General features: G+C 38.6%; 1 pseudogene across 1 annotated transcript; it reads left to right on the forward strand.

Annotated features, from left to right (window-relative positions):
* Positions 1-2,605: 2,605 nt before the first annotated feature.
* On the forward strand, positions 2,606-3,112 carry LOC308550968 (PEST proteolytic signal-containing nuclear protein pseudogene; annotated as a pseudogene). The gene has a single exon. The product of its transcript is annotated as a PEST proteolytic signal-containing nuclear protein pseudogene (transcript).
* Positions 3,113-24,352: the final 21,240 nt, after the last annotated feature.

Below are 24,352 nucleotides of genomic sequence, written 5' to 3' on the forward strand. Positions count from 1 at the left end.
AATGTCAGTTGCTGTCCCTGCTTGGTTCTCAGCAACTCTACTGAAGCAGGGCAGGGCTGAGCCCCAAGTAGTCCAGGGGGCAGGGCATCAGTAGCCCAAATGTTGAATCTGCCTTGGGTCTCACACCTTGAATGTCCCTTATCTGAGCTGCTCTCACTTCCCCCATGGAACTGGGATCTGCAGGGGTATCTGGGACCTGGCCTGAGTGGTTTAAACACTCAACTTGATTGTGGTCCCCATAGCTTGTAGGAGGGAGTGTGGCACTCCCTCTCCTTCGCAGAGCTGCACTGGCTGAACTCACTGGGGAGCTCATCTCTGCCTCCCCGTAATGCAGCCAAAGGGCCCTGGACATGCCCATCTCTCTCCTGGACAGAAGTCCACTCCAGAGACACAGTTGCAATATCTCAGCTCTGTCTGGCTCTCTGGCTGCCCCTTGCCGCAAGTAGGAAGGGATAAAAAAATCATCACTCCAAACTTTAAGCTTGGCCAGCCCCCGCTGGGTGGAGTCTCTGTCCAGGCTCTCACCTGGTCAAATATCTAAGTCCTCTGTGTTGTCAGACCAGGCCACACGGACACACATTTCCAGCCCAGATCCATTCCCATTTGCCTCGGGTCACAACAGGATGGGGCCCACCTAAATGTTCTGCAGGTAGGATTGGGACACCATTGATGGGTGCGAAGTGGACAAGATGAATCTTCTTTCCCAATCATGCTGTCCAGCCTCTATCCAGCATTCTGCCCAAAGTTTTTCCAGCAAATAAAGGGTGCCTCAGATTCACTGTTGAATGTACAGATCAGACTCCTTTGCCGGCCCTGAGCTTTGCCACGTGGTCCCTCCCACAGACACAGATCAGAGGGAACTTCCCTGGTTGGCCTTGTAACAAAGAAATCGCTCTTTGTCTGGGATGGTGCAGTCTGAGTCTCCCAGGGGGACTGAATCCTTACTGATTCCCACTGCCTGATGCTACTTGTGCTCCCCTTCTCTTTCTTTTTTTTTTTTTTTAAATATATCTTTATTGATTTCAGAGACAGGAAAGGAGAGGGAGAGAGAGAGACAGAAACATCAATGATGAGAGAATCATCGATCAAGCCCACAACCGGGCATGTGCCCTGACCGGGAACCAAACCCTGATCACCTGGATCCCAGGTCAATGCTCAACCACTGAGCCACGCCCGGCTGGGCTCCCCTTCTCTTTTCTGTTGCTGTGGATTGTGGATTCCTTCAAGGAACTGCGATCCCACACTCCCAGGGGTCAGGGTTCCGCTGCCACACTTTTCCTTTAGCTTCCCAGCCGTGGAGTTGCGAGAGTTGGAGCACCCTTTCCATTTCTCCTCCTGTCTTTTCTCAATGTTCTCAGCTCACAATATTTCAGATCAGCTTAACTTCAACTGTTTCTGCAAGCCAAATGCTCTGCAGTTCAGCCACAAGTCCAGTCTGGTGTTGGGAGCAAGCAGATGGAACTTCCAGCTACTCTACAGCCATCTTGGAGTCCACTCAAATATTTCTTCACTCTTAAAATTCCAAGAAAGTATCATCCAGATTTTGCACAATTTAGTGGACAGAGAAGAAACAATGTAAACCCAGAGTTACTCAATTTACCCCGAAATAAAATGCCTCTTGGATATGTTAGGTTTACCCCTCCAATCAGAAATTTGGTCATAGGGAACTATCAACATTACAATCTGATAGTAAAAAAGAGGCAAAAATATTTTAGTCGTGATAAAAGCTCTTTATTCACTTCTAATGTTAATTATTTATTTTTTTAATTTTTATTTTTAAATTTATCTTTCTTGTTGAAAACACTACAGGTGTCCCATTTCCCCTCCCCAACTGACCCCCTCCACCTTGTTCCCACCCCCTCCCCAGGCCTTCACCTTGTCATTGTCCATGTCCATGGGTTATACATATATGCATATAACTTCTTTGGTCAGTCTCCTCCCACCCCCTTCCCTCTTCCTTCTGAAATATGATTGTCTGTTGCATGCATCAATGTCTGGATCCATTTAGTTTGTCAGATTCTTTTGTTCATTAGCTTCTTATTAAAGACCTTTCAATATTTCACATTGTACTGGTCTGGTGATTCATTTACATCAGGTACCAGATTGTGTGTTTCTCCTAAAAGCAGTCAATTTCATGAGAGTACATTACTCCATATATGAAAATTGTCTGAAGGAGTATATTGTAAAAGGCTTAATGTACTATTCCAAAATTTCCAAGTATATTTCATATATTTTTATTGTACATTTGTTGCAGTAACTTAAGCTTTTTTTGTTAAATTTAACATTGTCCCAGTAAGCACATGCCTTATGATAAGCTGACATGGTTACCAAAACGCATAGTAAGTATTAATGTACTACTATTGCTATAGTTGTATCTTATTATCCAATTTATATTTTTATTACCCAGCATGCATATTTATCATGTTGTGATGAGTAGTGGTTTAATTTTGCTGGTGTTCTCTACATTTGAGCTTCATCTCACTTTTAGTTTCAATTTTTTTGTTTCTTTTGGAGGCACTGTTACTTGCCATATTAGTAAATCAGAGATCCATGATTTGTTATACTGCCATTGTTGATCAAAAAATGCATCCCTGTGGTGAGGAAAATGGAGGACGGGAAGGTGGGAGAGGAGAAGCTGGAGAAGCCACAGCAAGCTGGAGAACTTGAAGAAGCAGAAAAACCTGTGAAAACTAAGACTGTTTCTTCCAGTAATGGAGGGGAAAGTTCCAGTCGCAGCACTGAGAAGAAATCAGCTGAAGAAGAAGCTGCAGACCTCCCAACAAAGCCTACAAAGATCTCCAAGTTTGGACGACAAAGAAAGTCTCAGCCATATCTGTCAAAATTGGATCAAGTAAACCTAAAGAAACTGTTCCAACTCTTGCTCCAAAAACTCTTTCAGTAGCAGCAGCTTTTAAAGAAGATGAAAATAGTGAACCAGAGAAATGCCTCCAAAAGCAAAGATGAGGATGAAGAATACTGGAAGGGATACACCAGCATCAGCAGGACCAAACTCCTTTAATAAAGGAAACATGGGTTTTCTGATAACCAGAAGCTATAGGAGCAAAATGTAAAATCTCATCTTGGAAATGTCCACAACCAAGACATTAAATGATATGTTTTGAAATTGAGGTGTGGGGTGGGTGTAAAGTAAAAGGAATAGTTTCTTTTTAAAAGAATGGTATAAGACTATCTTTGGAGCTGCCTTTTTTTTTTTTTTTTAAGATTGAGTGGTACACTAATAAATGAGAGTTTGAAATTAGACATAACTTATGTTTTATATACAGATTTCAAGACATTTGCTAATTTTGTAGTTTCATGTGATTAGTTTCCAAAGGTTACAGATAATTTTTTAAAAAATCAGAAATGGTATCTTTATAAGAATTGCATATTTTTTTAGACACAACTATTAGCACATTAAGAGGGAAGCAAAAAGTTATTGTCTGTTTAAACTGCAAGCAATTACTCTCTAACTTAACTCCCTAAACCTAAACTTTCTGGCTCCCATGAACAGCCTTATAGAAAAGGGAGCATTGTATTGGGAGGAAAATGTTACTGGAATATTGACTGAAAGTAAATTAGATAAAATTAAAGTATTGCTTTTTTTCCTAATGGGCATTTATTTTGTCTCAAGTCATAAACTCAATATTGCATTGCTATCAGAGGCTACAGAGGCTTAGCTCTTTAAAAAAAATTTTTGTTTTAATTTTATGTAAACTATTGAGTATTTAATATAGCCCACTTCACCTTAATGGGTCCTGTCTACCTTCATTAGTCTTCAAAGAACAACTGCTTGCTACCAAAGTAATCAGTATTTTGAATGTGCTTCTCTTGGTTTTTGTTATTAGCTTAGTTCCTGTAAGCATTTCCACCAGGCTTGAGGCGAGTCATAGGAAGCTGTTTCTTTTAAAATACAAACTACCACCCAAAAATTTTAAATGTACATAATACGTAAATATTTGACTTTTTATTTTTTAAAAGGGTAACAAAGAGCAAAAAAGCAACATTGTGTGAAGATGGAAAATTAGAAAGATGCACTTTCTGTGACTTTGTCATAACATTTAAGTTACTAACTTGAGATATCCAATTTGATTATTCTTTACAGGAATTCTTATTTAATACAATAAAATGGTTTGCTTTAAGTGCATACATATTAACCAGTGGCCTCTCAAAAGCATATTTTAGATATTGAAAATAGAAGGAAAGGAAATACATCTTTAAACATTCTATGGACTCTCTAACCACATATACTTTGTTAGAGCTATGTGTTGTAGAGTTGTTTTTGTTCTGGGGTGTTTATTTTGTTTTGCTTTGTTTTGTTGAATTTTTGTATTGTATATGAATTCTTTTTTAATGTGATAGTTAAACATCTTTAAAGGCATAGTCATACATAAAAGAAAAATGCAGTATAATGATTTCCTTGAAAACTTCTACAATGTTAAATTTGCAGGAAGCTTCAGACTGTCTTAATGGTGGTAACTGCTCACTCAGCTCATTTAAAAGATAACTCCAGAGAAGCAGACTGCATATATTCCTAACACTTTGTTCACTTTCATTTCTTAGAGTAAGTCCCAAGTAAAACAATGGAAATATATATAGAACTATTAGTTCTTACTTACTTGATTTAATGATATCAAGATACATGAATTTAACTTGCTTTAATGTAGGCAAACTTTTCATTTTTGTGTATTTTACTGTTAAAATGACATTCCTCTCCTGCATATTCTTTTCTTGACTCAAATAAAATATTAACCTGTTGGGAGGGAGAAATGACTGAGATGGATGTCTTTACTAAAATACCAACAAATTTTTCGAATAAAAAAAAAAATGCAGAGGAGGGAAGATGGCGGCCCTGTGAGAAGCAGCAGCGCCCCCGCTCCCAGCCACAGACTTGATTTCCTCCTAAAATCCTATATAACCAGCTTGAAAAAAACAGAGAAACATACCTGAGTGGATGGAGTGCGAGTGGGAAGCACTGAAGAAACATCACAGAGTCCGGTAAGAGAGGGGGGGCATAGGAAGGGGGAGTCCCCCTGAAGCCTGTGCTGGGCTCCGAGCCTGGAGGCTTGGAGGCTGCAAAGCTCCCTCGCCTTGGGAGTGCGGACGGCATCCAAAGGCGGGGATCCCACACCCGGAGCGACAAGGTAAGGAGCACCCCTTGCACAGGGCAGAGGGACCCAGGGGAGCGGTGAGTCCTGGAGGGAACGGTGCCTTCCTGGGCAACAAAGCCTCCAGAAGAGGCTGCGACCAGAGTTTGGTGCTCGGGGTGCCGACCATAAGGAAGGCTGTCCCAAAGCCTGTGGCACCCAAGTGGTGAGGGACAAGAGGACTGCACTGAGAACCCACACACAGGGACCCTCTGACTCCCTGTAGGGCACTGTGTTGAGCCCCAAAAAGTGCTGAATCTGCATGGCGCGGGTGCTGGGAGGCTGGGATCTGCGACCAGCCCTGAGGAGCCCCATGGTGTCATGTGAAGCCGCTCCAGCTTTGCTCAGACCAGCGATGTGGAGAGCTGCGTGGAGCTGACTTTGGGCCCCCTCCAGCTGGGTTCCTTGGCGCAAGGGCGGCGGGACATTGCAGGGCGGACTCTCTGCCTGTGTGTTGCTTTGTGCATTTGCGAGTTTGATTGCTGAACTGGTTGCCACCTTCCCGGTGCACTTCGAGGACAGACCACCGGAGGCTGCCATTGGGGTGTGCACAGTAGACGGTCTGAGGGGCGGGCCTGGTGCGACCAGCCAACCAGAGCTGAGCAGGGAGGGGCAGAGCCTACTAGCCTCTCCTGTAGCCGGGAGCGCCACCCCCAACAGGAAAGGGGTGGGCGTATCCCGCCCACTGAAGCCCTAGACACACCTGCAGGACACAGTCCTGAGGGGCAAGGGAGAGCAGCTCACAGGAGGATTTTGCAAGAATAAGACTCTCAGGGACTGTTGTTTGGGAGCTGGAGGAAATGCTGAAAACCCCTGCTGGGGGCTGGGCAGGCAAAGGGCTCACCAGAATGTGTTCTTAATCAAACCCACTGAACCCAGGCTGCTGAAACGGCCCATATAGAAAAGGCAACAGGCTGAAATCAATCTGAAGCTGCAGCAGGACAGAGTCTGGGGAACTAGAATCAGAGGACAGGGTAGGGACTGAGGAGCTTGTAGTGGAGCAGAGACTAACTCCTGCAGAGTGAGAGCCTGAGAGTGACACCTCTAAGGGGAGTGATACCCTGGGCTACACTAGCCACCCTGCACCCTAAAGACTCTACAGAACACTCTGGAGCAAGACCAGCCAACTACAAGGCTGCAAAATAGCTGACAAGAGGAGGTGGTCCACGGAGAGCCTCAGATCAACCACCTACCTAAGGACACCAGAGCCAAACCTAGACGGATCCTCACATTGGGTGATACACAAGCACCTCCCAGGAGAGCGGAAATCACAAAAAACTGACCCTCAGACAACATAAGTTGCCCAGAAGAAAGTCAACTGATTGACATCCTTTTGTTCTGCTGTTTTTTGTTTGGTTTGGTTTTGGTTTCTTTGGTTTTTGGGGTTTTTTTTGTTTGTGGGTTGGTTTATTTTTTTTCTCTTTTTTCCTTAGGAAGAAGAGAAAGGGGAGAAAATTTGTTTTTTCTTCTTTTTTAAATTTTATAATCTTCTTAAAAAAAATTTTTTTAAACATTTTTTTAACTAAATTTTCTTTTTCTTCTCTTTTTTATAAAAGAATTTTGTCTTGCTTAGCTTGTTTTTGGTTTTGTTTTGGTTATTTGCTTTGTTTTGTTTTATCCTTGCTTCCACTACCAAGACTTTCTTGATATCCCTGCTTAATGACTGGGACATTTTCATTATAACCAAGTTTACTGCTTTCCTCTATAGCTTCCCCCAAATCTCTTACCAGACTCCCTGCCTGACTGGGCTTTATCTCTCTCTCTCCTCTCGATCCATTGGCAAAACTTTTTTCGTCTTTTTCTTCTTTCTTTTTCTACTTTTCTTTCATTCTTTCATTATGCTCCCTTCTGTCTTCCTGTCCGATTGTTAATTTCTCTTATTTTCTTTATTGTATTTTTGTTTTTTCATTTTCAATTATTATCCTATTCCTATTCTCTCCCTTAATTTTTTGCTGACCCTTCTTTCAGAATTTTCTCTCTGCTTCTGTTATCTCCCAGTAGCTTCTCTATTTCTTTTATATCTTAGTTTATTATTATTTTCTAAAATTTCATCAGTATTAACAACAATATACATCTCTCTCTCTCTCTCTAAGTATTACTTTTCTTTCTCTCTTGCTTTTGTTTGAAGCATTCCTTTGTGAGTGTGTGTTCTCCCTTCACTCTACCAGTTTTATTTTCACGTGGGTTGTTTTCATTGTGACTGTCAAGATATTTTGCAAGCTACCTCTTGTTTCTTGGAATTTTCATTGTGTATTGTCCTGCCTTACCAGCACCAGTGCAACAGCTTACCTGTTGAGGTTGGAGCGGAGACACAGTTAGCCAACCAGAGAGGAGGGTCCTCCCAAGGACTGATCTACAACAATCTAGACCCAACCACAACAGGAGAACATAAAGAAACCACAAAAGGAGCACCCACAAGAGGGACACATCTAGAGCAAAGAGCTCAGAGGTGTAAGGAAAACACACCTCTGGGCTCCACTGGACCCACAAGACAAAATGCCATCCCACAAGACTGGGAGACAGCAAATATATCTAATATATAGATACAAGCACTGAGACATACCAAAATGGGGAGACAAAGAAACAACCCCCAAATTAAAGAAAAGGAAACATCCCCAGAAAAAGACTTTGATGAGATGGAGTTAAGCAAGCTATCAGATATGGAGTTCAGAGTATGGATGATGAAGACGTTCAAGGAACTTAAGAAGACTCTAGATGATAATATCGAGAACCTTAGTGAAAACATGAAAAAAGAGATACATACCATAAATAAAACTCAGACAGAGATAGAGAATGCTGCATCTGATATCAAGAATGCACTGGAAGGAATTAAAAGCAGGCTCAATGAAGCAGAGGATAGAATAAGTGACTTAGAAGACAAGGTAGAGAAAATCACACAATCAGAGCAGCAAAAAGAAAAAACACTTTAAAAGCATGAGGACAGTCTAAGGGAACTTTGGGACAACATAAAGCGAAACAACATTTGCATTATAGGAGTGCCAGAGGGGGAGGAAAGAGAGCAAGGGATAGAGAACTTGGTGGAAGAAATAATTATAGAAAATTTCAATAGGATGGCGAAGGAGAAAGCCACACAAGTTCAGGAAGCACAGAGAGTTCCAAACAAGAGGGACCCAAAGAGATCCACTCCAAGACACATCATAATTAAAATGGCAAATATTAAGGACAAAGAGAAAATATTAAGGGCTGCAAGACAGAGACAAGCAGTGACCTACAATGGAACACCCATAAGGCTGACAGCTGATTTCTCAACAGAGACTCTTCAGGCCAAAGGGAGTGGCATGAAGTTCTGCAAGTAATGAAAAGCAAGAACATGCAACCAAGATTGCTTTATCCAGCAAGGCTTTCATTGAAATTTGAAGGTGAAATAAAAAGCTTCCCAGACAAAAAAAGGCTAAAGGAGTTCAGTACCACTAAACCAGCATTGCAAGAAATGCTAAAAGGACTGCTTTAAGAAAAAGAAGGAATAGTGAGAAACAGGTACATCAGCATAAAGGGGGAAAATGGCATTCAATAAGTTGATATCAATAGTAACCTTAAATGTAAATGGAATAAATGGACCAATCAAAAGACAAAGGGTAGCTGAATGGATAAGAAAACAGGACCCAAATATATGCTGTCCACAAGAGACCCACCTGAGAGCAAAAGACTCACACAGGCTAAAAGTGAAGGGATGGAATAAAATATTCCATGCAAATGGAAAGGAAAGGAAAGCTGGAGCAGCAATTCTTATTTCTGACAAAACAGACTTCAAAATAAAGACCATAACAAGAGACAAAGATGGTCACTACATATTACTAAAGGGATCAATCCAACAGGAGGAAATAACCCTTATAAACATTTATGCACCCAAGAGAGGAACACCTAAATATATAAAAAATTTCTTGGGGGGAGATTGACAGCAACACAATCATAGTGGGGGACTTTAACACCCCACTGTCAGCATTAGACAGATCATCAAGACAAAAAATCAACAGGGAAACGCAGACCTTAAATGAATCACTAGACCTAATGGATTTAATTGACATTTATAGAACATTTCACCCCAAAGCAGCAGAATACACATTCTTCTCAAGTGCACATGGAACATTCTCAAAAATAGACCACATGTTAGGGCACAAGGCAAGTCTCTACAAATATAAGAAGACTTAAATCATATCAAACATCTTCTCGGATCACAATGGCATGAAACTAGAAATCAACCACTATAAAAAAACTCAAAAATATTCAAACACATGGAGGCTAAATAGCATGTTATTAAACAATGAATGGGTTACCAAGGAGGTCAAGGAAGAAATCAAACACTTCATGGAAAATAACGAAAATGAACAGACAACAACCCAAAACCTATGCGACATGGCGAAAGCAGTCCTGAGAGGAAAATTCACAGCATTAAAGTCCTATCTCAAGAAACAAGAAAAAGATCTAATGAACCATCTAACACAACAACTAAAAGAACTAGAACGAGAACAGCAAGAAAAGCCTGAAGGAAGTAGAAAGAAGGAAATAATAAAAATCAGAGCAGAGATTAATGACACAGAGACTAAAAAACCAATACAAAAAAATCAATGAAACCAAGAGCTGGTTCTTTGAAAAGGTAAATAAGATTGATGCACCATTAGCCAGACTCACTAAGAAACAAAGAGAGAGGACCCAAATAAATAAAATCAGAAATGAGAGATGATATAACAACTGATCCAACAGAAATACAAAGGATTGTAAGAAAATATTATGAGCAAATATATGCCAACAAATTGGACAACATGGGGGAAATGGACAAATTCCTAGAAGCATACAACCTTCCAAAGCTGAATCAAGAAGAGGCAGGAACCCTGAATAGTCCAATAACAATTAATGAAATTGAACCAGTAATCAAAAAACTCCCAGCAAACAAAAGTCCTGGACCAGATGGATTTACAGGCGATTTTTACCAAACATTCAAAGAAGAATTAACACCTATTCTATTCAAACTATTCCAGAAAATTCAAGAGGAGGGAAAATTCCCAAACTCTTTTTATGAGGCCAGCATCATCCTAATCCCAAAACCAGATAAAGATACTACAAAGAAAGAAAGTTACAGGCCAATATCCCTGATGAACATAGATGCTAAAATCCTCACTAAAATACTAGCAAACCAGATCCAGCAATACATTAAAAAGATCATACATCATGATCAAGTGGGATTTATTCCAGGGATGCAAGGCTGGTACAGATGACATGATATTGTACATAGAAAACCCTAAAGACTCCACCAAAGTACTACTAGATTTGATAAACAAATTTGGCAAGGTAGCTGGATAGAAAATCAACATCTGGAAATCAATGGCATTCTTATACACCAACAATGAACTTTCAGAGAGAGAAAGTAAAAAAGCAATACCATTTACCATTGCAATGAAAAAATAAGATACCTAGGAATAAAGTTAACCAAGGATGTAAAAGACCTGTACTCCGAAAACTACGTGACACAGAAAAAAGAAATAGAGGAAGATTTAAACAAGTGGAAAAAGATACCATACTCATGGATTGGAAGAATTAATATCATTAAAATGTCTTTACTACCCAAAGCAATTTATAAATTTAATGCAATTCCTATGAAAATACCAACAGCATATTTCACAGACCTAGAACAAACATTTCGAAAATTTATATGGAACCAAAAAAGACCCCGAATAGCTGCAACCATCTTGAGAAAAAAGAACAGAGTGGGAGGGATTACATTACCAGACTTCAAACTGTATTACAAAGCCACTGTAATCAAAACGGCCTGGTATTGGTACAACAACAGGCATATAGATCAATGGAACAGAACAGAGAACCCAGAAATAGACCCATGCCATTATGGTCAGTTAATATTTGACAAAGGAGGCAAGAGTATCCAATAGAGTAAGGACAGTCTCTTCAATAAGTGCTGCTGGGAAAATTGGACAGGTACATGCAAAGCAATGAAACTAGACCACCAACTTTCACCATACACAAAAATAAACTCAAAATGGATAAAAGTCTTAAATGTAAGTCACGAAACCATAAAAATCCTGGAAGAAAACATAGGCGGTAAAATCACAGACATCCCACGTAGTGGACTTTTCACTGATACATCAACGAGGGCAAGAGAAACAATGGAAAAAATAAACATATGGGATTCCATCAAACTAAAAAAATAAACATATGGGATTCCATCACAGCAAAAGAAAATTGTCTCAAAATACAAAGAAACACCATGGTCTGGAAAAACATATTTGCCAAGGATGTATCTGATAAGGGGCTAATTTCCAAAGTGTACAAAGAACTCATAGAACTCAGCAAGAGAAAGACAAACAATCCAATTAAGAAATGGGCAAAGGACTTAAATAGACACTTCTCCAAAGAGGACATACAGATGGGCAAGAGGCACATGAGAAAATGCTCGACGTCGCTAATCATCAGAGAGATGCAAATTAAAACCACAATGAGGTATCACTTCACACCTATCAGAATGGCTGTCATCAACAAATCAATAAACGACATGTGCTGGCGAGGGTGTGGAGAAAGGGGAACCCTAGTACACTGCTGGTGGGAATGCAGACTGGTGCAACCACTATGGAAAACAGTATGGAGGTTCCTCAAAAAATTAAAAATGGAGCTGCCATTTGACCCAGTGATTCCACTCCTAGGAATGTATCATAAGAATCCTGAAACATTCATCAGAAAGGATATATGTACCCCGATGTTCATAGCAGCACAGTTTACTATAGCTAAGATCTGGAAACAACCCAACTGCTCATCAGTAGATGAGTGGATAAAAAAGCTGTGGGACATTTACACCATGGAATACTATGCAGCTGTAAAAAAGAAGAATCTCGTACCCTTTGGGACAGTATGGATGTACCTGGAAAATATTATGCTAAGCGAAATAAGCCACACAACGAAAGACAAATATCACCTGATCTCGCTTATATGCAGAATCTAAAGAATATAATAAACTGATGAACAGAATAGATTCAATGACATGGAAGCATAGATGAGACTGATGAATGTCAGAGTGATGGAGGAGGGCGGGTGGGTGAACGGGGAGAGAGTAACCAGAATTGATATGCATATATGCACAACCCAAGGACATGGACAATGGTGGGGAGAGGAACTGGGGAGTGGGAAGGAACGGGGTGGAATGGGTCATTGGGGAGAAAAGGGAACATCTGTAATATTTTAAACAATAATAAAATTAAAAAAGAAAAAAGAATCTATCACTAATGAGCAAACAAAAAAACAAACAAACAAACAAAATATATATATATATGCTGTTTAGCTGGGTGTGGTTCAGTGGTTGAGCATCAACCTGGGATCCAGGAGATAGTGGTTCCATTCCCTGTCAGGGCACATGCCTGGGTTGGGGGCTCAGTCCCCAATGGGGGGCATGCAGGAGGCAGCCGATCAATGACTCTCTTATCATTGATGTTTTTTTCTCTCTCTCTCCCTCCCTCCCCCTTCCTCTCTCTGAAATCAACAAAGATATATTATATATATATATATATGCTGTCTAGTTGTTGGTTCAGCAACCCCTCTGTATTGTAGATATAGTCCTGCTAAGATTTTTTTTTACCTCCTGTGGCCAAATATAGGGTTTTTGAGGTTCTCTAGCTACTGTTCTTTGCGGAGTCTTGCCTCTGCTACTTCTCTACTAGATCATTATTTAGCCAAACTGTATTATCTTTTGACTTCATGGTATCACTGGAAAACTAATGTCTCCTAATGGATGAAAATACATCAGTGGTAGGGTTAATCTCCATGTAGTATTTCTTTATCATCTTTGCTTATATGTTTGTGTGTTATGCCCACACATATTGGGCAGTTCAGTGCTGGTACAAATACTTTAACTTCATTTATGGACAAGATAGTGGTAACCATTATTTAGGGGCAAACTGTCATTAGGTTTATAGCTAACCAGTGTTATTTCAATTTTGTAATAACATTATTAAATACTTTGTAGTAGGAACACCTATCATAGCAACCCTGCTACTCAATGTAATTCTGAATAAGCGGTTGAGCATAGACCTAGGACCCAGGAGATGGAGGTGCAATTCCCAGTCAGGGCACATGCCTGGGTTGTGGGCTCTATTCCCAGTAGGGAGAGTGCAGGAGGCAGCAGCAAATCAATGACATCTCTCTCAGCATTGATGTTTCTACCTTTCTCTGTCTCCCTCTCCCTTTCTCTCTGAAATCAATATATATATATATTTAAAATCTTGTACTTCTTTTAAAACTTTTATTCCAAATATTTTACTTTTTCTCATGATATTGAAAATAGAATTATTCTCTTAATTTCATTTTCAATTGTTGGTTGCTAGTGTGTAGAAAAAAATATTTTTTTATTGATCTTGCATCTTCCAACTTTTCTTAACTCATTAGTATTGCTTCTTTTAGTTCTAATATTTTCAATATTAGGGTGTGGTTTTTTTTGGTGGAGTCCTTAGACATTTCATGTATAAGATTACACCCTCTACGAATACAGATCATTGTACTTCTTTTTGATCACATTTATTTTTATTTCTTTTTCTTACTTAATTACCCTGGTTAAAATCTCCTGTATAGTATTGGCAAGAGAGTCTTTCTTGTCTTGTTCCTGGTCTTAGGGAAAATACATTTACTTTTTGACCATTAATTACAATGATGACTATACAATTTTTGTAAATGCCCTTTGTCAAGTATAGAAAGTTCCTTTCTGTTCCAAGTTTGTTGAGGGTTTGTTTTTTTCATCATGAATGGATGTCATGATATTTGTTCAAAGCTTTTTCTGCAATTGTTGATATAATCATAAGGTTTTGTCTTTATTCTATATATATGATGTATTAAATTCAACCAACTTTGATGAGAAAATTTTTTTGGACATTGGTGTATAATCCTTTATATGTTTGTTTCTGAATTTAATTTCCTAGTGTTTTGTTAGGGATTTTTGCATTTATATTCATAAGGTGCTTACTCTGTAGTTTTATTGTTTTTCTCTTTGTCTGATTTTGGTATCAAGCTAATAATATTGGCCTCATAGAATGAGTTAGAAAGTTTTTCTGATCTATTTTTGGAAATATATGAAAGATTGGTGTTAATTCTTTAAATTTTTCAGAGTCACCAGTGAAGTCATGTTTTTCTGTAGAAATTTTGTAGACTAATTATTGAATTTGTCCTTATAGGTTTATTCGGATTTTTCTTCTTGAGTGAGATTTGGTTGTTGATGTATCTTAAGAATGTGTTCATTTCATCTATCATATCTAATTGGCATACACTTTGATAATATTCCTTTGCAATTCCTTTTATTGCTTTAAGATTGGTAATAATGTGCCCTCTCTTATTCTTGATCATATTGATCATATTTATTTGAGTTTCCTGTTTTTTCTTCATGCTCAGTCTAATTACAGGTTTGTCTATTTTTATTATTATTTCAAAGAACCAAATTTAGTTTCCTTGATTTTCTCGATTTTCCCCTTTTATATAATCTTTCAATTTATTTTGTTGTTGTTGACAGTATTACAAATGTCCCCTATTTCCTCCCTGCCCTTTGCCCAGCTCCACCCAGCCGCAGTCCCACTCCAGGCCTTCACGACACTATTGTCTGTGTCCATGGGCTATGCATATATGCATATAAATTCTTTGATTAATCTCTTCCTGTCCTCCCTAACCCCCTCTCCTCTGAGACCTGTCAGTCTGTTCCATGTATCCAAGCTTCTGGAGCTACTGTGTTCGTCAGTTTGTTTTGTTGATTTTCTGTATTTTTTAGTTCTTTCTTTTTTTATTTTCTTTCTTTCTTTTTCTTTTAATCCTAAACTGAGGATATTTTTTTCCATTGCTTTCCAGAGAGAGTGGAAGGCAGAGAGAAAAAAAATCAATGTGAGAGAGACATATCGATTGGTCGCCTCCCACATGTGCCCTGACTGGGGTGGGGATCGAGCCTGCAACCAAGGTATATGTCCTTGGCCATAATCAAACCTATGACCCTTCAGTCTGCATACTAACACTCTAGCCACTGAGCCAAATCAGCCAGAACTCTTTTGTTTATTTTCATTCTAACCTGTATTATTCCTGATTCCTTGTTTGGGTTTAGTTTGCTCTTTTTCTAATTTTTTTAGTGTAGTTTTCTCACGTATTTGACAGCTCAATTTTTAATGTAGGTAGTTACAGCTACAATTCTCCTTCTAAGCACTGGTTTTGTTGCATCACCTCAGTTTTATATGTTTTGTTTACTTTTGCTTTCACAACATTTTCTTATTCTCTGTGATTTCTTCCTTGACTCATTGGTTATTTAGGAATTTGTTGTTTTCCATATAATTGTGAATGTCCCAAATTTTATTCTGTTATAGGTTTGTAATTTCATTTCATTGTGGGAGCATATATGCTATATGACTCCAATTTTTTTAAGTTATACTGTCTCTTGGGATGTTTTCATTGTGACTGACAAGATATTTTGTAAGATACTGCTTGCTTCCTGGTAGTTTGGCTGTTTTGTTTTGCTTCAGCAGCACCTGGACAACTGTTCACATGACGTGGTTGGGGCTGAGCTGCACAGTTAGCCAACCTGAGAGGAGAATCCTCCCAAGAATGGGTCAACAACAATCTAGACCCAACCACAACAGGAGACCCCAAAGAACCCACAAAAGGTACATCCACAAAAGGGACACACCTAGAGCAAAGAGCTCAGAAATATAAGGAAAACAAACCTCTGGGATCCACTGGACATACACTATAAAATCCCACCCCACAAGACTGGGAGACAGCAAATATATCTAATATACAGACACAAACACCAAGAGCCACTAAAATGGGGAAACAAAGAAACAACCCCAAACTAAAGAAAAGGAAAAGTCACCAGAAAAAGACCTTGATGAGATAAAGTTAAGAAAGTTATCAGAAATAGAGTTTAGAGTAATGGTTAAAAAGATGCTCAAAGAAATTAACAAGAAAACACACTTGATGGAAAAGTCCAGGAACTTAGTGAAAACATGAAAAAAGATATAGATATGATAAATAAGAATCAGAAATGAATAATATTATATTTGATATCAAGAACACTGTGGAAAGAAATAAAAACAAGCTCAAAGATGCAGAGGATAGAATAAGTGACTTAGGAGATAAGGTAGAAAAAAACATTCAATCAGAACAGCAAAAACAAAAAAACACTTAAAAATCATGGGTACAGTCTAAGGGAGCTGTGGGACAACATGGAGTGAAACAACATTAGTGTCATAGGGGTCAGAGAGGGGGAGGAAAGTGAGCAAGAGATAGAGAACTTGGCGGAGAAAATAATGACAGAAAACTTACCTGCACTGGTAAGGGAGAAAGCCACACAAGTTCAGGAAGCACAGAGTGTTCCAAGCAAGAGGAACCCAAAGAGACCCACTCAAAGAGACATCATAGTTAAAATGGCAAATGTTAAGGACAAAGAGAAAATATAAAAAATATCCAGCCTAAAGGCTGGAGTGGGGTCATAACAGGAGAGCTTATGGTATATCAAAGGAAAAAGCTAATTTCAAACTTGATTAGAAACTCAGGAAATTATGAAGTGTTCTTGGGCTATTGTCACAAGTAACATTTGATTGCCTAGGACTGACCTTGATTGATTGAAGGGTGGACAACTAGCAAGAAAGGAGTTATACAGGAATGAATCTGAGAATCAAGACTGTATATGGGAGGAAGTTAGATCAGAAGTGAGCTCAGAGTCTGTGAATAAAAAGAGGCCTTAATATGATGAAGATGAGTATTGAGTAGTTGGAAAACTAAAATGATAGGACCTGTAATCAAAGAATGGATTTTGGAATGTTAAGATTTCAAAACTGGAGTGGTCAAGATAACTGTGAAACTAAGATGTCAGATGGTCATTTACATTGTTATTTAGGTGGTCCAGGATTAAGGAAAATGCTAGGCTGGGAATAAATACTGTGGCCAGATACAATAGGCTTCAGTGACTAAGAAATGATCTGGAAGCTGGCACATAGCAACTGTGCAGATACAAAGGGAGAGAGGATGTAGTGGGATAGCAGTATGAGCCTTAGAAGAGTGGAGGAGATTATTAGAAGATATAAAACCTATGATTTATACATTGCACTATTTTGGCTGGTAGAATGCCCAGCTAAAATGATCCCCTCCATATTGAGTATGTGATCCATTCTTGGCATTTTACCCATTTTGGATCTGTCACATGTCAGATGTGAGAGAATGAGCAGCAACTCTAGGCGAGGACAACAAGGGGAGCTGCTGGTCCTTAGCACTGATGGAATCCTGTGGCCATCTCCTAACTCTTTGTAAGAGCAGCAGACTGGTCAGCTTGAAGTGTCATAAAAGGATTTCTTTAGGATCAGAAATTTTCCTTGACCTTCACCTAACTTCATTACATGGTACAAACTTCTGTTGGTTGTGTTCCATAATGTGCTTTGGCTTCTGAGCATCTAAGTTGAGGTAAAAACCAGGCACAGTACTTTAAAAACACGTATTGAGTAACTAGAACAAGACACAGTCCCATTATCTAATTGACCTTTAAGATAGACAAAACAAAAACAAACAAACAAAAAGCCACACACAAAAAAAAACACACACCAAAACCCACACGTCAATGGGTGAATAACAAAGCCACTTTGCAAAAGCCAATCTAGAGTCGGGATATATCCAGCTGAGTGGCCATATTGTAGATGTTCCCAGTGCTGTTGGGAAGGAGGTTGATGCAGAGAGATGGCCTTTAAGACTTGGAAGGTAAAGTTTAGAAGAGAGTCTTTGTGAAACCCTCTGACATCACACGCAGTTATTTTTCTTCTGTTACAGTCTTCAGATGGGCCAATATCCCAATAAAGGTTTAGAGCTCCTCTGTTAGAGTGGACAGCCCATCCCCTCCTGTGGGAGCTGCTTTATATTTATTCCTCAGGAAGAGCTGGTGGAAGACTTTATGTGAGAGTGAAGACAAAAAAAGAAGCAGATAATAAGCCTCTCTTCATCTCAGCTTCACAAAGTATAATTCAACAACAGAGGGATCACTCTATTGAGACTCTCCAGACCACAGGTTGCTCTTTTCAATGGCATGCTTAGCCCTCATGGCTCCTTTCTCTTCTCAGAATTTGTACATACAGTGTGTATATGAACTGTTATTTCCTTAATGAGCACCCCACATTTACCAAAAAAAAGTAATCCCTGAAATATGGCCTATTTGTCCAGTTAGGCCTCTAACAGTTAAAAATTGCTGCGTCCTCAATGCTGGAATATAGGCCACCAGAGATGTTTGGATTTTGGCAACAAAGGACCCTAGCTTCATGGAAGGAAGAAAGTCAATTGATTTGAAAGTAACCTCTATCCCTGCACTTATATTCTTTTTCCTTCAGCTCCATGACTAAGATATCACTGATAAAATGCAAACAAAAGCCATGACTTTCAATCCACTGGCACTATTCTGGCCCATGTGTATGCCATGGGAAGTCACTCATTAGCACTTCCTTCTTCCAATCTCTTAAGACCCAGAGAGGCATGAATGCTCAGGTTGGGGTTGAATTTATCATAGTTACCTGGAGTTGGGGAAATACTCATGTTAATCAGCCTGACATACACTACCACCTGATCTCATGGCCGCCACTGGAGAAGCTGTGGCTAAGGCCAGCAACCTTATGGATCCCAGTCCCAGGAATTACTACTGATGTCTCAACTGATTATGAAATACCAGTAAGAGGGCTTGCTCCAAGCCTGTGCCGCCTTCTGACTTGGTCATCAAGATTAAAACTTGTCTTATAAGTACAGAAATTGTATGGGTTAATAGCAAACAATATTAGGAGTCCTGGTTACATTTTCTTTTGGAAATGGGCAGGATAGGACATGGGGGAATTGGAAAGTCTTGTGCCTTTCAAATACATTCCCAAGGATTGATTCCTCAGGACACCTGTGGTCACACCTTTTGGTGCCTTATCCTGGATCTTGCCTCTCCTTTCTTCAGATTCCTTCTAGTGCACTCTTTGCTGTCCCTAAACACTTCTCATTTCCTGCCCCACTCTGATGGGTTTCAGCAGGTGTGTTTTTTTCCCTTTTCCTTCCCCAGGCCATCTGTTATAGCCTCCATCTGGTAAGGGCGTTATTGTGAATGAGTGAATGAAGATTCAGTGACTGTTGGGATTGACACCCAAGTTTCTCACTGGATATAAGGAGAGAGGAATGGAGGGCAGAGAGGAAGGAGAGGGAGGCTATGGCATCCCATAATGGAATAAAAAGTGCTTGAAATTTTAGTGAATATTGGACCTAGAAGCCTACATGAATGAAAGCAAACCTAGGTGAGATCTGATTTTTTATGAATGAAGATAGGAGTTAACTCTTTATTGCCCCAGGAATGGAGGGAAGAAGGGGAAGAAAGTGAGGGAGGTCATAAAATCCTTTACTTCAGTGCAAAAGGCACTGAGAATTGCTTCATAACCCATTTTTTTGAAGGTAGATCGAATATACATTGCTGCACTGCAATACTTTCTGTTGCTACTTGTGAGAATCACTGCCAACTACTCTTCTCAGGCAGGTCTGCCTTTGTGCAGGTTTCTATTGAACCCTACTGAGAAACAACCCAGAACATGGTTTGCAACTTAGAACTCTCTGATACAGTGACAGAGTGTTAAAGGGGTTGAGAGTAAAGGAGGTAAAACAAATAGTACCAAATAGCTCATTTTTTAAAATAGGAGGGATGGGTCTGAGGCACTGGGCAGAATGGCTCCAGGCCATCCCAAACACCAGATACGGCATAAGGAAACAGTACAATGAAAGCTCAATCCTTGAACTTACTGTCATACCACAGAGCATGATGAAATATCTAAAATAAAAAGAGCTTCATTGGAGAAGGGTTCTAATAGGTACATTTGTGTAAGAGATTTAGAAGGGGGTAAATTTTCAATATCTAAGATGGGCTTTCTAAAGACATTTGTTACCTACATGGGTCATGGAGATTGATACCAGTACCAGCCTACGCTAACTAAGCCAGTTAACTTAGAGGTTTCATGCTCTTGGAGAGATACTGTCACTCTCTGTTTTGGAGGTGTTCATCTGCAATGAGTCCAGTACCTGAAGGAGCAAGAGGACAACAAGCATCCAAGGAACAACCATGTGGCTTTCTGTGTGCAGATAGCAAATTAACAGATTATGGGCTTGGTTGGGTTGTGCTGGGCTTGTTTTTACAAAATAAAAGATTTTTCTTCTTGATAAAAGTAAGAGAAGATTATTGTTAAAAAAAATAAAGTAAAAGGTATAGATTTAAAAGTAAAGAAGACCTATAATCTTATAACCCAGAAAACAATAACTTATAACACTTGAGTGTATTTCATTTTGCTTTTTAAAAAAGAATGTAACAATTTAAAAGTAAAATTGACATCATATGTATATGTTGTTCTCCAACTTTTTTCATTTGAAAATAAAACATATTTCTATGCATTAGCATTCTTTGAAAACACAATATTGTTACATAATATTTCATATGAATCTAACAAATTTATTTAGGTGAACCCATGCTGCTAGATATCACCAATTTTTAAAATTAAAATGTAATGAAGGTCATAGTACATTAATCTTTATATGCATTTCTAATTATTTCTTTAGAATAAATTTGTAGAATTGGAATTACTGAGTTTGAATGATGAGAGGCACCTGAAAGGTGTTGTTGAATTGTTCTCATTATAGTTGCACAAATTGATTTGCATCAGTGGTGTATAAATGTGCACAGTTCTCTACACATTCATCAAAATATGGTTTTTTGTTTTTATAAGTTTCTGCTCACTTGCCAGGGTATTTTAGAGATTTTTATTTCTAAATTACATACAGAATATTCACTTTATGGTATATAGGTCTATGGGTTTTTGCAAGTATAAAGTCACTCCAATACCATACAGAACAGCTTTATTCCTAACTCCTCTCAATTGCTCTTTTTATTGTAAACCCCATTTCCAATCCCTGGAAACCACTTATTTGTTCTCCATTACTATGGTTTTGCCTTTTCCAGAGGTCGTATGAATGGAATCATGCAATATGTAGACTTTTTGGTCTAGCTTCTTTCACTTAGTAAAATGCATTTAAGATTCATCCATGTTGGCCTAGCCGGGCATGGCTCAGCGGTTGAGCACTGACCTAGGATCCAGGCGATCGGGGGTCAATTCCCGGTCAGGGCACATGCCCAGGTTGTGGGCTCGATCAATGACTCTCTCATCATTGATGTTTCTATCTCTCTCTCTCCCTCTCCCTTCCTCTCTCTGAAATCAATAAACATATATTTTAAAAAATAAATAAATAAAAATAAATAAAAAAAAGATTCATCCATGTTGTTATGTGAATCAATAGTTGTTTTTATCCATTCACTAATTGATGGACATGTGAAAACTTTCTGCTTTTGGTGATTCTCAATAAAGTGGCCAAAAACTTTCAGGTACCAGTTTGTGTGAACATAAATGTTCATTTCTATAAGGTAAATATTTAGGAGTGGGAATAAGTGCCAAACTTTTCCAAAGTTTCTGTATCATTTTGCATTCCCACCACAAATATGAGTTCCAGTTGCTCCACATCTTCACCAGTACTTGGTATTCATATGTATATTTCAAAATTTTAGCAACTCTACTAGGTGTGTAGTAATAGCTCATTGTGGTTCTAATTTGCAATTCCCTAATGGCATATAAGCTTAAGCACCTTTTCATATGCTTATGTGCCATCTGAATATCTTCCTTAGTGAATTATCTATTCAAATCTCTTGCTTCCCATTTTTATTGGAGTGTTCATTTTCTTACTGTTGAGTGTTTACAAATATTCTTGATGTATACCTCTTTATCCAATATATTATTTGGTAATGGTTCTGCCAACTGGTAGCTATCTTTGTATTAACAGTGTCTTTTTCAGACCAAAAGTTTTAAATTTGATTAAGTCTACTTTATCAAATATATGACAATATAAGTTGGGATGAATATATAGGCAGTTGAAGTGTTTTAAGCCACTTATATTATCCAAGAGGTGTTTAATAATAACAAATGTTTATTGTGGAAATAAAACTGTAAGGGTGGATCTGAAAGAAAGATCATTAATAATTCTCACACTGTGTAATCTCCTCTTAAATTGGGCAGAATCTATGTTTTGCTTCTAATCAAGATATAGCAAAAATGTGATGGGATGTCACCTCCATGAAAATGTTACAAAATATTATGTATACACTTAAAAATAGCCTCAAAATATACAAAGCATTAATTGCTGTAAGTCCACAAAGAAATTGAAAAATCCACCAAGGGAGTGAAAGAATTCAACAAGCCTTTTCCATTATTGAGACATAACATATATAAATCAACAGCATACAGAAAATTTAAACAACACAACTTACAAGCTTCACCAAATATAAATGGAAACATATACACTTCAGCTTTGAAAAATTACACAAAACAATTCATTTGAAGCACACTTGGAACAATTACTTACAAGATTGGTTCTGCTTTAGACCACAAAAAAATGATTTACTAATTTAAAAAATTGATATCATAGAGTTCATGTTGGCTTACCTCGCTGTAATTAAGTTATATAATAATAAAGATAAATAAAACATTTACTTATACTTCATAATTTAAAACAATTTTTTTTCTTTTAAAACACATTTCTAAATATGGATCAAAGAAGAAATCATGAGGAACATCTTAAAATACTTAAATTTAATAACTAAAATATTACATATAAAAACCTGTGAGACATGGGAAAGCATATTTTCAGGGAACTTTACAGCTTTAAATACTAACAGAAAAGAAGAGGGAGAGGGGATTAATGAGCTAAGTATCCAAGCTAAGAATATAATAGGGACAATGGGGAAGGGGGTGGAGAGTAGAAGGAAGGAAGTTTTAAAGGCAAAAGCATCAATTCATGAAATAAAAAACAAAAATACAACAAAGATCAATAAAATAATAGACAAACATTTGGCAGATTCATCAAGATAAAAAAATGGTACATGGAAATAATATTAAAAAAGAAAGGGGGAACAAAAAAAGAGAATACAAAGATTAAAAAGATTAGAGAACAGTATGAAGAATTCATGCCAATAGGATTGAAAATTTAGAGGAAACACACAAATTCTTAGAAAAAATTTGACTTAACATAGCCAACTCATGAAAAGAATAGAAAGCTTGTATAGTCATGTAAAATGCTAAATTGAATAGTCATTCAAATCTTACTTGAGATCCAATTATATTCTTTATACCAGAAACTAACCATAAATAAAAATACACAGATAAATTATATATGCAAACACTAATCAAAAGAAAGTTGGGATGGCTATATAAATATAAAAAAGTAGACTTCAGAAGAAGGAATATTGTCAGGATAAAGAAGAACATTACATAATAATAAAGAGGGCAATTTGCCAAGACCTGAAGCAAAAACTGACAACTGCAAGAAGACACAGACAAATCCATGGTTATATTTGGAGATTTGAATACTTTACTCTTATTTTTTCCTTTTTTTGTTTGTTTGTTTGTTCTTAAATATATCTTTATTGATTTCAGAGAGAGGAAGGGAGAGGGAGAAAGAGAAATAGAAACATCAATGATGAGAGAGTCATTGATCAGCTGCCTCCTGCATGCCCCTGACTGGGGATTGAGCCCTCAACCCAGATATGTGCCCTGACCGGGAATCAAATTTTGACCTCCTGGATCCTAGGTCAATGCTCAACCACTAAGCCACACCAGCCAGGATGAGTACTTTACTCTTAAGATTTAATAGGAGAGGGAAGATGGCGGGACTGTGAGAAGAAGCAGAGGGCCCTGCTCCCAGCCATGGATTCGATTTACTCTTAAAATACTACATAACCAGCTTTGAAAAAACAGAGAAATATACCTGAGTGGACATATTGCAAGGAGGGAGTGCTGAAGAAACATCATAGAGTCTGGTAAGGAGGGCGAGTGTAGAAAGGGAGAGTCCCCCCTGGAGCTTGTGCTTGGCTCCGATCCCCAAGACTTAGAGGCTGCAAAGTTCTCTCCCCTCAGGAGTGTGGACTGGCATCCAAAAGTGGGGATCTCATACCCAGAGCGGAGGAGTAGGGAAGAATTGTCCCCCACTGAGGGCAGAGGTACCCAGGGAAGAGGTGTGCCTGCAAGGAGGGGACAGCGCCTTTCTAGTGAAACAAAGCTTCTAATGGAGGCCATGACTGGCATCGAATGCTTGGGTGTCAACCATAGGAAAGGCTGTCCCACAGTGTGTGGCACCCG

This window comes from Miniopterus schreibersii (genome assembly GCF_964146895.1).
Source record: "Miniopterus schreibersii genome assembly, chromosome: X".
Taxonomy (NCBI): domain Eukaryota; kingdom Metazoa; phylum Chordata; class Mammalia; order Chiroptera; family Miniopteridae; genus Miniopterus; species Miniopterus schreibersii.